The sequence below is a fragment of the Macaca thibetana genome, chromosome 9 (assembly GCF_024542745.1).
Source record: "Macaca thibetana thibetana isolate TM-01 chromosome 9, ASM2454274v1, whole genome shotgun sequence".
NCBI lineage: Eukaryota > Metazoa > Chordata > Mammalia > Primates > Cercopithecidae > Macaca > Macaca thibetana.
The window spans coordinates 10852828-10868478 of record NC_065586.1 but is presented as its reverse complement, the minus strand read 5'-3'; the positions used below and the strand labels follow the sequence as shown (position 1 = coordinate 10868478).

General features: G+C 45.5%; 1 protein-coding gene and 1 long non-coding RNA gene across 5 annotated transcripts in view; both read right to left on the bottom strand.

Annotated features, from left to right (window-relative positions):
• Positions 1-15651, bottom strand: part of CELF2 (CUGBP Elav-like family member 2) — an 866203-nt gene that overhangs the window by 377395 nt on the left and 473157 nt on the right. The window lies entirely within an intron of this gene.
• On the bottom strand, positions 5113-14784 carry LOC126962003 (uncharacterized). The gene is made up of 2 exons (XR_007728560.1): positions 6888-14784; positions 5113-6397 (listed from the first exon to the last, which is right to left on the bottom strand). It is a non-coding gene; the product is annotated as an uncharacterized LOC126962003 (long non-coding RNA).

Genomic DNA, 15651 nt, shown 5'->3' with positions numbered 1-15651 from the left:
TCTTCTGCCTAAGCCTCCTGAGTAGCTGGGACTGACAGGCACATACCACCATGCCTGGCTAATTTTTAAATTTTTTCTAGAGATGAGGTCTTGCTCTGTTGCCCAGGCTGGTCTTGAATGCCTGGGCTCAAGTGATCCTCTTGCCTTGGCCTCTCAAAGCTCTGAGCCACCATGCCCAGCTATCTTTGTTGGTTTTCTAACACAGTTGAGAGGCAGAACACGAGAGGATGCCTCCAAATGAGGGCAGAGCAGCAGCTCTCCAACTTAGAGGCCCTCTGTCACCGTTTCTCCATAATGCTCCACATTCCATGTGCTAGCTCTGGAGAATCCCAAGTTGGGGTGCAAAATATCTTGGGCAGATGGCTGGGTTTCTCACTTCCATCTCCCTGACTCCACCGTTTGTTCTATTTTCCCCTTTTAAAATGTGGTTCATTCTAAAAGCAGATGAATTGGGACACACAGGACTTCTGAGGATAGATCCCAGAGAATTCAGCTGCAAAGCCCAGGAAAAGTGATATTTCTGGGAAAAAGCCAAGCACAGATTTCAGCAAAACCTCTCCCTCATGCTTGAGCAAGTTTTTCTTTCTTGTTGAAACTTGTCAAATTCCCTTTATCCACCCTTCTCTCTAGACAGATGGACAGAGAAGAGACCAATACACGCTTTTTTGAGTCTAAACATTTCTTTGATAAAATAGAGCTTTCCGCTAGACTCAGTGACTCCTAAAGAATCACTCACATTTAATCTGCTTACTTCACCCCCAACCTGGTGAAGACTTCATACGCATTCCTTAAGTCATAGCGCTCCCCTGAAACACATAACAAAAATGGTGACATAAAATGACTTTCTTCGTAACAACTTGAAGTGATTCAAGTGCTTAGTTTCGTATCATCTCACCATGGGATGGTGAGAAGATGTAGCAGAGAATGTGATCCCAATTAGGAAGATGGGGAAAACTGACGAAAAAGGTGGTTTGTGAGCTAAAGGGCCCGTGTTTGTCCTGACTTTCAAACCAGTTTCTGTTCACCAGCTACCAACTCTTTTGAAGACATGTGAGCAAGGAGAAGCTGGAGACTTTCGCCAATTATTAGTCATTTTACTATGTCGGGAGCGCAGAAGTGATCCTGAACGTGTTCTTCACATAAGAGGTCACCCACTGACTTTGACCTCTCTGCCCTCTATCTAGGGAGAGAGGAGGGATGGGGAGAAAGAAGGACTGAAGCAATCAATGGAACAAATGCCTGGTGGCCTGATGGTTGTTTAAAGTAGACCCTAGTTAATTCCAGTAGGGTTTCTTCTGGCCTTAACTCACATTGCCTCACAGGTGAATCAATTCATCCTCTTACATTCAAACAGAAGGCATCCGGGATCATCCTTCAGCGAGAGTGAATGAATCCCAGAGGAGACACAGGCACAAAAAGAATGTTAATTCGATCACAGCGCTAATGTACCATTACCTGTAATGTACTTCTTTCAATAACTTTACTGGCACCTGAGGTCATATCTAAATACATAAATCAGTTTGAGTGAATTAGTGGGAAACTGGTTAAATGGTAAAGAGACTAAGACTTATTTGTGGAAATGTCAGGAACTCCTGAGAGGCACAGCAAAGAGAGGATTAGGGGAGAAGGTAGATGTCTCTAAATACTTCCAGAGCTGCCTTGTGCAAGAGTCTACGTGGGCCGGGCACGTGCTCAATCCTGTAAAGTGCTTAGGCCGATGGCAGGAGATCGGACCATCCTGGCTAACATGGTGAAACCCCGTCTCTACACCGGGCGAGGTGGGGCCCCTGTAGTCCCAGCTAGGAGGCTGAGGCAGGAGAATGGCGTAGGCGGAGCTTGCAGTGAGCTGAGATCCGGCCCTGCAAATCAGAGCGAGACTCCGGCAGACACACGTGATTGAAGTGCTTAGATGGCAGAGGTGGGGCCACTCATGGAGGTTATAGGAAGGCCTTCTCATTCTAAGAGGACCTTCCACACTTCCTTCCTTCTCCTTCCTTCCTTCCTTCCTTCCTTCCTTCCTTCCTTCCTTCCTTCCTTCCTTCCTTCCTTCCTTCCTTCCTTCCTTCCTTCCTTCCTTCCTACCTTCCTTCCTTCCTTCCTTCCTTCCTACCTTCCTTCCTTCCTTCCTTCCTTTCCTTCCTTCCTTCCTTTCCTTCCTTCCTTCCTTCCTTCCTTCCTTCCTTCCTTCCTTCCTTCCTTCCTTCCTTCCTATCTTTCTTTTCTTTCCTCCTTCCCTCCCTCCCTCCCTCCCTTCTTTCTCTCTCTCTTTCCTTCTTTCTTCCTTCCTTCCTTCCTTCCTTCTCTCTCTCTCTCTCTCTCTCTCTCTCTCTCTCTTTCTCTCTCTTTCTTTCTTTCTTTCTTTCTTTCTTTCTTTCTTTCTTTCTTTTCTTTCTTTCTTTCTTTCTGACAGTGTCTTGCCTACTGCCCAGGCTGGAGTGCTGCAGTGCAATCAAAGCTCACTGCAGCCTTGACCTCCTGGGCTCAAGTGATCCTCCAGCCTCAGCCTCCCAAATAGCTGGGACTACAGGTGTACACCACTACACCCAGCTAATTAATTTTTTTTTTCTTTTTGTAGAGACAGAGATCTTGCTATGTTGCCCAAGCTGGTTTTGAACTCCTGGCTTCAAGCAATCCTCCGACTTGGCCTCCTAAAGCACTGGGATTACAAGCTTTAACCACTGTGCCCGACCAGCAACCCACTTTCATGGGTCCTTTTGCATTTGGTTCCCTGAATCACCTCAAAGACCTGTCTAGCAGATATTATTTAACACTATGGTAGAGAAGTTAACAGTGAGGTTCAGAAAAGGTAAGAAAGTGCTTTGGGTCACACTGCTTAAAAGCAGCAGAAACAGGATTAGATCCAAGTCTGGGCTGCTTCCAAAATTGTGGCCATCTGATGGCCTCCATCCAGGATAAAATAACTGCTAAAAAGGGAGACAAATATGCAAGTCAATAAAGCACCTGGAACACTTCCCACTCGTGACAGGAAAGCATTTTCTCCAGAAAAGCGTTTTAAAGCCCTTACATTTTGATTATGGCGCTCTCTTGAAGAAACAGAGCAGAGACGCCGTAAGCTTCCATTCTTCTTTCTTTCACTTCTTATTAAGGGTAGTTTTGTGGCAGCAATGAAGGAAAATAACTCAGTATCGACGCTCAGTAAGCTCCCCATCAAACTTAGAGGAGAAACAGAAGAAGGATGTTGCTATAAAAATATCTGTAAACAGACCCATCCATATCAGACGAATTTAAAAGCCAGGGCAAATGGATTCTCGGTTGCCCTTTCTTCTCCATTTCTTTGTAACAAGTGTAATCTTTCCTAACTTAGGTCTGAACGATTCCCAATGATGACTTGATTTGCAGTGATGGACCTAGCGGGAACCGGGGAGACTCGGGCGAGTGTTTAAACTATTGGGGTCGGGCATGGGATGCTAGCAAGTCGCTTTGCCTCTTGGAGCTTCCGTTTCCTCCTGAGTGACTTGAAGGGACCCCGTGATGCCTTTGACCTCAACCTGCATGAACACAGAATCTTCCTACGACAATATCCTAGTGTCTGGTTCTTGTTTTATTATTGAAATTGCTGTATATGCGCAGAGTAGTTGGCTAAAAATACAGTATGATGAATCATGGTCCTAGGGGGCAGACTATCTGGGCTTACATTTCAGCCCCAGCTCACTTTAATTGCTGTGTGACCTGGGCACAGTATTCAAACTCTCTAAGCCTGAGCTCCTGCATCCATGAAATGGTTATAGTAACAGTACCTACTCCACACAGGTGGCTGACGGTTGAATGAGTTCATATGTCGAGTGTATGTGCTGTTATGGCTTCACTGGGTAGCAGTGGTTCTGAACTGTGTTTCAGGCTCTCTCAAAGAGCTCTGAGAAAGCCACGTGCAAAAGCTCTATTTCATGGGGTCAGATTCAAGAGATCTGGGTTGAGCCTCAGGAAGCTGCAAAGTCCCTGATGCACAACCAGAGGTGAAAATGCCAGTTATCAGTTCACATGAGGCCCCCAAAGGCAGGTGAGGCATACTCACACTGTGTGGTTGAGCGGGAAGCACACACACTTTAGTTCCAGAAAGACATGAGTTCAAATACTGGCTTTGCAATTTCTTAGCCATGTGGCCTTGAGCAAGTTACTTACTACCTCTGAGTTTGTTTTCTCATCAATAACATGGAGAGAACACCATCTTTCTGGCAGTTGTTGTGAGGTTTAAAGAGAGGTGAATGACAAATTTAAAGCCCTAGCAGGCAATCAATAAATGATACTTTAAAAAATATACATTTAACCTTACACAGATTGCTCAAACCAGAAGGAAAGATCACAGAAATAAAACTGCTAAGCTATTTGGAGCCTTTGAAATAGGCAGCTGATCTTCTAAGAACTGTGGATTATGATTTATCTTTTTAAAACAACAAATGCACGAGTATATTTTCTTTATCCCTTTGGAACAAAAGATATAGCATATTTATGTATTCTTTGCTATATGCTGCTTTTTAAAAAATCTCAATCATATATCTTGTGGAATTTTTTCAAATCAGTAAAGAACATCATTATTTTCACTTTACTGAATCATAGTATTCCACTGAATTGATGGTTCATAATTTAACAAGTTCCTTATTGACAGGTGTTGAAGATGTTTTCTACCGTTTGCTTCTACAAACAGGGCAGGAATAGATAACTTTTAAATAACTCTTTTTGAACAAATGCATCTGTAAGATAAATTCCTAGAAGTGGAACTGCTGGATCAGAAAATGGTACATTTGACATTTAGTTAGAAATTGCCAAATTGACCAGGTGCGGTGGCTCACGCCTGTAATCCCAGCACTTTGGGAGGCTGAGGCAGGAGGATCACAAGGTCAGGAGTTCGGGACCTGCCTGACCAACATGGTGAAATCTCGCCTCTACTAAAAAAATACAAATGTTAGCTGGGTATGGTGGCATGCGCCTGTAATTCCAGCTATTCAGGAGGCTGAGGCAGGACAATTCCTTGAACCAGGAAGGCGGAGGGTGCAGTGAGCCAAGATCGTGCCACTGCACTCCAGCTTGGGTGACAGAGCAAGACTCCATCTCAAAATAAATAAATAAATAAATAGCCAAATTGCCCTCTATAGATTTTGTGCCAATTTATGCTCCTATCCACAATGGGAGAGGGGAGGCTGTTTCTCACCCCATCATTGACACAATCTGTTGTCAAATTTTCTGACTTTGGCCAATCTGATCATCAAAAGGCGGTATCATGATGGAGTTTAATTTACATTTGCTTTATTAGGAGTGTGCAATGCATCTTTTCACATGTTTTAAAATAATTTCAATACCTTTTCCAGTAAAATGATTATTCATACCCTTTGCCTGTTTCTCTATTGGTCTACTAGTCTTTGTCATTTTGATTTATAGCAACTCTTGATATATATTTTCAATAGCAGGCTTATGAAATGAACTACAAATGTTTTTTTCTAGTTTGTCATTTATTTTTTTACTTTGCTTATGGTGTTTTTGTTCTGTATGTTAGTTTGCCAAGCAGAATTTTTCAAAATGTAGTTGAATTTATCTAATTTTTCTCTTACGGCTTTTGGGTTTTGTCTGATGGTTTCAAAAAGTCTTCCCCACTCTGATATCATAAAAGAATTCTCCCATGGTTCCTTCTGATAAATTTATTATTTTGTATTTTTCATTTAAAGTGTTTGATCCATTTGAAATTAATCCTGGTGGAAGGTATGGCTCTAACTTCTTTTTAACTGGATGAACTGTATTTTTTTACACTTAGAGAAGAACGATATACAAGGAAGTGTAGGTGGGATTTATAACAGCAGTCTTGAAGATTTCAAGCAAAGAGAAAATGAACAATTATTCTTGTTAGATAACTTCAACAGCTAAATTTCTTTCGAGTGTGAAGGCACACTCAATATTCTTCTCCCTCTCCTTACCAGTTGTCACTCATTAACCAAAAATATTAATCTGAAGAGTGAATTGAGATAAAAATTATAGATGGTAATTATAGATGGTATACAGTGAAAGTTTCTGAAGATGACATGAGTGATGGACTGTATTTTCCTCCCTTGCCACAGAATTCTCTTCTGTGGGCATCCTATCTCCTTGATTTCCAATGCTTTAAAAGCCTCAATACAATAACAATATAATCATAAAAGCTAATTAGTAAAGATTTTGTGTCTTTTTAATGATGTACAATTGATTGTGGCTCGAGGACAGAACGAGAGTAACCATTCATCCGTGATGAGCATTGCATTTTATCTTCTCACAATGTGAAGGTGATGGCATTTTTACGACTGTGTTTCCATTATGGAGACATCTGAACCAACTCACCAATCTGTTCTGAAGCATCATCTTTTACTAGTAGCAAACCTGAGCCCTTTAAAAATGTAGAGATAATTCTGGATGCCTGATTACGGGAGGAATGAGGAAAATTAATTACATATGGACCAAATGGTGAAAAACAGTCAGGCATCATTTATCTGTTCTATCTTTGCTTAATTTCCTTTTTCAACTGCACTTTTCTCCTATAAGCTCATTGGCCATAATTACATTATACAAATGCCTGATTAAAAATAACCTTAAAGCAGCTACTTAAATAACTACAATCCCCCGTCTCTTTTTTTTTTTTTTTTTTTTTTCTGGACCATCTCATACTCATTAATTCTCTGTAAATAAATATATGTAGATAGACATAGACACGCACAGATGTTAAAGTGTCTATTTGTGTAGAGAAGGAAACACCCTGTGGAGACTCTGGGACTTCCCAGGAAAAGCCACTCTCCAGGAATCTATTCTGCGCTAACTTCCTCTCCTGAGTCCAGTGGCCGGAAGCCTTCATTCCTGACTTCCTTCCCCGCTCACTGCCTTTCTTCTCTTTTCATAATTCCCTCCTCCACCTCAAGAGGCTCCCGCGCTGAAGCCACGCACAACTGTAGCTCCTGTCTTTGGAGTCTGGTCCAATACCCCATTTTTCAAAGGCATAGGAGTTCGGCTCTTTTCAGAGTTGGTCTGGATCACAGAGCTGTGATGAGAAAAGCGCATTGTGGGTGTGGAACTTCAGCGAGGAAGGGTAATGAGTTTGTTGTGACGTGGTTCTTTTTTTTGGGGGGGACGGAGTCTCGCTCTGTCGCCCAGGCTGGAGTGCAGTGGCGCCATCTCAGCTCACTGCAAGCGCCGCCCTCCCGGGTTCCTGCCATTCTCCTGCCTCAGCCTCCCGAGTGGCTGGGACTACAGGCGCCGCCACCACACCCGGCTAATTTTTTGTATTTTTAGTAGAGACGGGGTTTCACTGTGTTAGCAGGATAGTCTCGATTCTCCTGACCTCATGATCCGCCCATTTCGGCCTCCCGAAGTGCTGGGATTACAAGCGTGAGCCACCGTGCCCGGCCGTGACGTGATTCTTTTCTTAGATCGTACAACCAAGGTGCTAATACTGGCATAGTAATTCCCGGTTGCCATTTTCTGACATTTGAAAAGAGCTGAAGATACGCCCCTTGGATGCCTGCAGAGCAGCTCTGGGGCTTCAGCTGATGACTCAGGGTAGCCACTGAACATGGTGCTCATAGAGGGTGCCACCTGGACTCCATTCTCCTCTCTCTCTGGGATCATAGATTGCAAGGTGTTCTGTGGCCTGCCGGCCAATTCCAGCAGCTCAGCATGCAGAAGACCGAGGAGCCATTGGTCAGTGTAGGAGGTACCTGGCATTTTGGAGATGGGATCCAGAGGTCTCTTCACACCTAATGCCCCTTCCCCTCTTGTGCCAGCTTGATGCTGACTTCATTGTGTTTGGACTGGTGGGCCCATAGGAGGAGAAAGGCTGGGCCTGGGTTGGGTAGGTGGATAGAACCCAAGGAATCTCTTTATTTCTTCTCCTGTCTTTCTAGGAGAGTAGAGTTTGATTTAAATGGAAAAGCATGAACCTTTTTCTTTCCTCTTTACTCAAGGGCTGGCTCTAAGGGGCAGATACTAGGTGAAGTGGAAAGACTGAACACCGAGTGAAATGTGAGGGCTGTGGTTTTCAACCTTTAAAACTAGTGTCCTTGGAGGAGTAAAATGGCATGGAGCCACCCTCAGCCACTCAATCACCCTTCCCCTTTGCTGGTGTCTGTTCACCAAACAGAAACTTTTTACAATGAAGGGCTTGAATATTTGATACTATAACAATCTTTTTTGTGTGTTGGAGAAGGGCCAGGTACAGTAACTCATGACTGTAATCCCAGTGCTTCAGGAGGCCGAAGCAGGTGGATCACTTGAGTCCAGGAGTTCAAGACTAGCCTGGGCAACGTGGCAAGAAGCCTCTCTCTACAAAAATATAGTTGGGTGTGGTGGTGTGTGCCTATGGTCCCAGCTACTCAGAAAGCCAAGGTGGGAAGATGGCTTGAGCCCAAAAGATCAAGGCTGTTGAGAACTATGATCATACCTCCAACCTGGGCAACAGAGTGAGACCCCATCTCTAAAAAGAAAAAAAAAAAAAAAAAGGAGGATGGTGCTGAAGTTGAGTTCCCAGTGGTTTGAAGAATTTGTTCTGATGGCTTTGGTAGCTGGTTTTTGTAGACACCAAGTGTCTAGCTAAATAACAGATCATGAAATAGAGGGATTTGAAATTGGAACAGGAGCTATTTTCATGAGTTACCACAATCCTATCATGAGAGAATAACCACTGCAACATACACACACCACAATGCTCAAATCTGACTGTTCTCACCTTTGACTGCCAAGGTGTTTTCCACGGAAATTCTCCTTTGGCTCGGCACAGGCCTAGATTTCCGGATGCCACGCATGACACACTTTTTTGCAGTAGAGGCGTATTTAATACGCGCTGATAGCCGCTGCTGTTCTGTCTTAGACACTTTAACTGAACTTTCATATTTTGTACTTGTGCCGAGGCAATTTAATCAGGAAAGTTGCAATGTGATGTGCAAAAATGATAAATAAGTAAATGATATCTAATTTCCAAAAGAGGGCAGCAGCAATGGGGACTCATGGTCCCCAGAGTCCCTCTTCATGTGACCCTCATGAAATCCTTGCAATTCTGCCATTCTTCTGTACGTCCCTGAGTGAGGCAGTCCCATGGTAAGGTGCTATTAAAGAAATCATACGTATTCCCTCACACACACAGAATAAAATGAACATTAAGAACGGTATCACTTCTTCCTGCAGTTATCACTGTTTATGAGACCATCACACATTTCCTTTGTTTTTATCCGGGTCCCCATGTGAAATCCTGACTCTTTGGAGCCTTTTGCCCCATTTGTTTGTTCAGACCCAGCCCTTGCTGGGACCACAGAGAGAAGCCTATGAGAGTGGCCAGTCTCTCACCTGCACCTCCCGTCCTCAAACACACATAATGCACTGGGTTCTTCTTCTTCTTCTTTTTCTTTTATTTTTTTGACAGAGTTTTGCTCTGTTGCCCAGGCTGGAGCGCAGTGGCGTGATCTCAGCTCACTGCAAGCTCCACCTCCTGGGTTCATGTCATTCTGCCTCAGCCTCCCGAGTAGCTGGGACTACAGGTGCCCACCACCAAGCCCAGCTAATTTTTTGTATTTTTAGTAGAGACGGGGTTTCATCGTGTTAACCAGGATGCCCTCGTCTCGATCTCCTGACCTCGTGATCCACCTGCCTCGGCCTCCCAAAGTGCTGGGATTACAGGCGTGAGCCACTGCGCCCGGCCTGGGTTCTTCTTACTAATGACCTCTGGGGTTCTAGCAACTCCAACATTCAGAAATGCTCAGAACCACGGTTCAGGCCCTGGCCCTTTCCCAGTGCAAACTTCCTGCCTCTCTTCAAGAAGACAAGGTCAAGGTAGAGAAACCCAGGGAACCTGCACACCCTCAACTCGCCTCCTGCAGCCAGGGGATAAACTCAGGAAGCAGGAGAGGGAGGCGTGATGATATATGGCCCCAGACATTGCCAAGGTAATCAGAGAAGACTGTCAAGCAACCAAGTGTTAGAAAAGGGATGCTGTGCCCTTTTAGCATTGAAAAAGGCAAAGCCCCATCAACCTGAAAAGAATGTGAATGTCTCAGGTAGGCAAAATAAGGGTTTTCAGTCAAAACTGATCCAAGTCATGTAAAGTGAGTCTGAATTTGTGAGCTTGTGTGTGTATGTGTGTGTGTGTTTTGTTTTGTTTTGAGACAGTCTCACTCTGTCACCCAGGTTGGAATGCAGTGGTGTGATCTTGGCTCAATGCAACTTCTGCCTCGCAGCTTCAAGTGGTTCTCATGCCTCAGCCTCCCGAGCAGCTGGGACTACAGGTGCCTGCCACCAAGCCTGGATAATTTTTGTTTGTTTGTTTTGGTATTTTTAGTAGAGATGGGGTTTTGCTGTGTTGGCCAGGCTGGTCTTGAACTCCTGGCCCCAAATGATCCACCTGCCTCAGCATCCAAAAGTGCTGAGATTGCAGGCATGAGCCACCGTGCCTGGCCTTTGGGTGAGGTTTTTAAAAGACAAAACAAAACTTAATGCATCCCTGCTTGAGAAGTTTCTGCCACCCTCCTCTGTGGCATGATGGCCTCCATCATGGCACTGGATGTCCCATCTCTCTTATCCACAGTGGTGATGCCAGGCCTGGGGAGATCGCCTAGAGGCGTGTCATCCACATGACATGAGTGGGGTTTGGGGACTGATACATTGCTCTAGAAAGTGCAGGGGCTTTGGGAGTGGCACAGGGATGAAAGGAGAGAGAATATGGGAAGGGGATGCGATGGAGAAAGCTGAGAGGAGGTGGCCCTGGAGAATGAGGGAACACATGTATAGAGGACCCCCTCAAACTCCATGAAGTGAGACTTCACATGCAAATATTTTCACCCTGAATTTCCCTTCTCTCTCTCAGAGATGGTCCCCTCACCTCCTCCAATTCTCTCTGGGTAAATACTGCTGTCACCTGCTGTTTGTGTGTGCATGTTCACTTAGGGGAACCTAGGTCTAGGCAGTGTCTGGAACACGTGAAGGAGTTGCTCCTCCTCCTCCACAGTCAGGAGCAGGAAACTCACCTTTTAGATGGGTACAGAGACAGGTAAGCGTTTTTGCAGAAAGCCAGAGGCAGCCAATGCCAGCAGCGGAGGAATTCAGACAGGGGTTTGATCATGCTAAGAAGGACCATGGAGAGTTTGAAAGACCCTAAGATTTAGAACGTAAAAACGTGACAGCCCCTGTGCAGGAGGGTCTGCCCGTCCTAGGGATGTGGATAGGTAGAGAATGAAGAGGAAGTGCTCAGAGGTTCTGACTACTGTGCAGAAAGGAAGCTATGGAGCTTCATGCAGAGAAGCATCCCCCACCCTAGGGAGGCTTCATGTAGCCTTGGCTTTCTGAACATTCTCGAATCCTTCTAAAATGTCCAGAAAACAACCAATTTAGCCAAAGGTTAAATTGAAGACCATAAATTTATATAAAGCTTGATCAAACAGCAGAACATCAAGTCTTAGGCCCAACACAGAAGGTGTCATCGCAAGACAGGGTGTGGCTTGGACAGCAGCCCCCAAATTTAGAAGCCATCCAAACCTTTCCTTCCGGGGCAGGGTGCTCTGGGCCTAGCTCACAGGGCATGCTCCTAAGGCTAGCTATTTTTCTGCTACTACCCTGGCTAAGAGAGACATATAAGGGCTGGATGTAAACTCCCAGAGGGCATCTCCTGGGCTGCAGAAGGTGCAGCATGAGGTCAGGTGGGAAGCAGGGCTTGTACTGAGATATTGAATAGAGGACCAAGAATACAGAACTGGAGGACTATGGGTGAAAAAGGTGCAGACCAGGCTGTATTATGGAAGTGGTTTCCATCCATCTCTCCATCCATGTGAACTTGCCCACTGTCCAGCTGTGTGATCTGATGAGCCCAGGTTTCTGGCAAAATACAAAGGCCCAGACCCTCTGGAATGTTTGAATTTCTGAATTAAGTGGGCACCCATACAATGTGTCCAACCCTACATCCAGCTTTCTCATTCCCTTGCATGATCTGTACATATCTCACACCCCAAGGGCAATTCTTTGTGATTTTTCTATCATACTTGGACGTTCTTGCCTCAAACTCCTACAGGGTCCCACCTCTCCTCTGCTGGCTTGCTCCAATACACTCTTCATGAAAACTTTCCTATGGCCCCAAACTGGAAGCATTTTTCTCTCTCCTCAAATGCCGTATTTTTCTTTTGTGGTGAAGATGTGTGTATTTGTCTTCTTACGCTACTCATGACCTTGAAAGCAGAAAGCTGAAGGTATTCGGGTGTCTAGCGGAGACTACACAGTAGGTGCTCACTCCCTCATACATTTCTTGATTCTATAAACTTGAAAGCCAGGGACTGTTCTAGGCACTGAGGACACAGAGGTAATAGGACACCATTTCCCTCTTTCGTATGCTTGTTAGGAATTCAACACAACATGAAATAATCGACAAATTCGGGAAATGGTAATCTGACCATCCCCAGTTACAAATGATGTTTCATGCTACCTTCTATTCCTGCCCTCATAAATCAAGGTAATTACTTAGCAATCTGGCTATGCCTTGTAAGGCAAAAGAGCTGTTCATTTCTTGTGTCAAATGGTGAACAGGGAGGGTGAGGAAAATGGTAAATAACCCTGCCTCCCATCTGTGCCCAATCAGCTCTAAATCTTCAGGAAAAAATGCACTCAGGATCGCCAGAGAAATGTCCTTCCAACCGTGCATGGAAAGGTAGGATTTTTTGCAGCAGGTAAGGGGCTGGCTAGAGTAAGTGTGTGCTGAGCTTTTGTGTTTGAAAGTGAGCCTGTGTGCTTCTAACGGACTGAAAGGTTTCCTTGCCTTCTCCGATCCTACAGCAAGGACAGCAAAGCCTTCCAGGCCTGCCTGTGACATGCTCTGCACATTCTAAAGATGCCTGTGCAATGGAAAACACCACTGTCTGCTCCAGCACAGCTGCCATCCTTCCATCTTATCGACCTTAATGCAACAACTCCTCATGGGCAGAGATCTTAAAATGTGTTCTTGCCAGAAGAGAGACTCAAAGATGGGACAAATGGATCATTTAAATGCCTGTTAAAATGGAAACGGACGCAGTATAGTCAGAGGACTGTGACAGCTAAGAACATAGTCTCTGGAGCAAATCTGCATAGGTGGCAACCCCAAGTGCATGAGGTCCTAGTTGTATGAACTTAGGTAAGTACAGAGGGTTTGTACTTCTCTATACCTCCTCTCTAAATGGAGTCAATAAAATAACTTACCTTAGAAGTATTATTGTATTAAATGAATTAACATTTGTCAGGGGCTTAGAATAGTGCCTGGCAGTCACCACGTGAGTGTTTATTAAATTAAAAACAAAAACAAAAACAAAAAAAACCCTAAAACTTTATCTCTTTAGGAAAAGAAAAAGAGAACATATATCCCCCTACCTTTTGATTTCCAACAGTCTACTGAGAGGCCAACATTATTTGCAGGGAAAGAAAAGGGTAAGTTTTATCATATACAGTACATTTTTATGCTTACTACTCTCTTAAACTGAAGGAAAACATCCGAAGAGGGAAAAAGGAGTCTTCCCTGAAGGCTACTTAAATAAAACCCGAATAAATGAAAGCTCTGTAGGTAATTTAACCCTCTGGATAGAATGGCACAATTTCTACACCCTTAATGAGTATCACGTGCGTTCCTATGGGGAGAGAAATTCCCCAAATTGGTCCTCTTTATGTCTTGTTTCCTTCTTGATGTGCAATTTCATCTTTCTGGGGCCTATATAAATCTCTCCCAGCCTGTATTATCTTCCCATTATGAGCCAGAGGCCATAATGACAGCCACCTGTTTTAATGACAGAGCCAGGATGGCATGGTTTTCAGTGGAGTGTTGTTAATCTGGGTAACCTTTCCCTTCAGGAATGCCATCCCCACCCTCTCACAGCTACGTGCCAGTTCCAGAGCACCTGTTCCCCTCTACTTTGAAAAGGTAAATGCCTCCCCAAGGGGGCTCCCCTGCCTACAGCCCAATCCCCTGCTACACAATTTGTATAAATCTTGCACTTTCGGTCGCTATGGTTTTCTCAATCAAAGCAGCAGGGGGAAAACGTGGGAGGTGGAAACATATTGTTTGAGGGTATGCATTAACATCCCATAATAGCCCAGCCAGAAATTTGTCAACATCATTAACAGCCCCTTTCCCGGGGCTTCTATCCTGGAGCGGCTGCTGATGGGCCCTCGCTGTGACTCCTCCAGGACATTAGGTGTGTGGGATCAACGGCACCGCAGGGTTCATGCCAGTGACTGCCAGTGACACCATTCACTGCTCAAATACACCCAGAGAGGCGCTCCCGGAGCTCTGGCTGCCTCCACTGAGCCCCAGTGACATTCCCAGGCTCCCTGATACTGACTAGGTGGCTAAACATGGATTTCACCTTCAAAGCGGTGCTGGCAAGCCCACCTAAGTCAGGCCCAGGTAGCTCTTGACTTGTCTCCGGTCCTGGGCACACAGCGTGGTGTAAACTGGAAATCAGATGGGCCTTGGTGCAGAGCTGGCTCTTCGTCTTACAAGCTGGAAGACCGCAGGTAGGGCTTGTCACTTCCCTAACAAAATGCTGTGATGCCTATAGGTGACATATGCTGGGGTCTGGTCAAGAGCAGGTACTCAGGGCAAGTTACCTGCTTTCCTCCCTCCCATGATACCTAAGACCTGCTTATCCGCCGAGGCCCAAGGCTACTGCATGAGGCCGAAGGAGGGAAATGCTGTCAGCTTACCCCTCCACCAAATAACCTTGTTCCCCCCGCCTCTATGCTGGGTCCCCTGGCAGCGTCCCCACTCCTGGGTTAGCATCTACTGCTCCCATCCATTCTTTTTTTTTTTTTTTTTTTTTTGAGACGGAGTCTCACGCTGTGTCGCCCAGGCTGGGGTGCAGTGGCGCGATCTCGGCTCACTGCCAGCTCCGCCTCCCAGGTTCACACCATTCTCCCGCCTCAGCCTCCGAGTAGCTGGGACTACAGGCGCCCGCCACCTTGCCCGGCTAGTTTTTTTTTTTTTTTTTTTTTGTATTTTTAGTAGAGATGGGGTTTCACCGTGTTCGCCAGGATGGTCTCGATCTCCTGACCTTGTGATCCACCCGCCTCGGCCTCCCAAAGTGCTGGGATTACAGGCTTGAGCCACCGCGCCCGGCCTGCTCCCATCCATTCTTAGGCTGAATGTCTAAAACTCCCTGAGGCCCCAGTCCCACACACTGCTCTGAATCCACACACCTCTTTCCTGCTTCCATCCTTGTTCAGATGGAAGCCTGGGCTCTCCTCTCAGGCTGATCCCCTCTGTGCCCTGGATCCCATGCCCTCTTGCCTTCTCAGGGACTCTGCCCCCTTTCCCCCTCTCCTGGTGCCTTCTATGCATTTAGATAAGTAAGTTTCTACTCTCTTTAAGAAACATCTGGCTGGGTGCAGGGACTCATGCCTATAATTCCAGCAGTTTGGGAGGCCGAGGCAGGTGGCTCACCTGAGGTCAGCTGTTCGAGACCAGCCTGGCCAACATGGCAAAACCCCTTTTCTACTAAAAATCCAAAAAAATACTCAGGCGTGGTGGTGCACACCTGTAATCCCAGCTGCTCGGGGGGCTGAGGCAGGAGAATCACTTGAACCTGGGAAGTAGAGGTTGCAGTGAGCTGAGATCATGCCACTGCACTCCAGTCTGGGTGACAGAGTGAGACTGTCTCAAAAAAAAAAAAAGAAAAGAAAAGA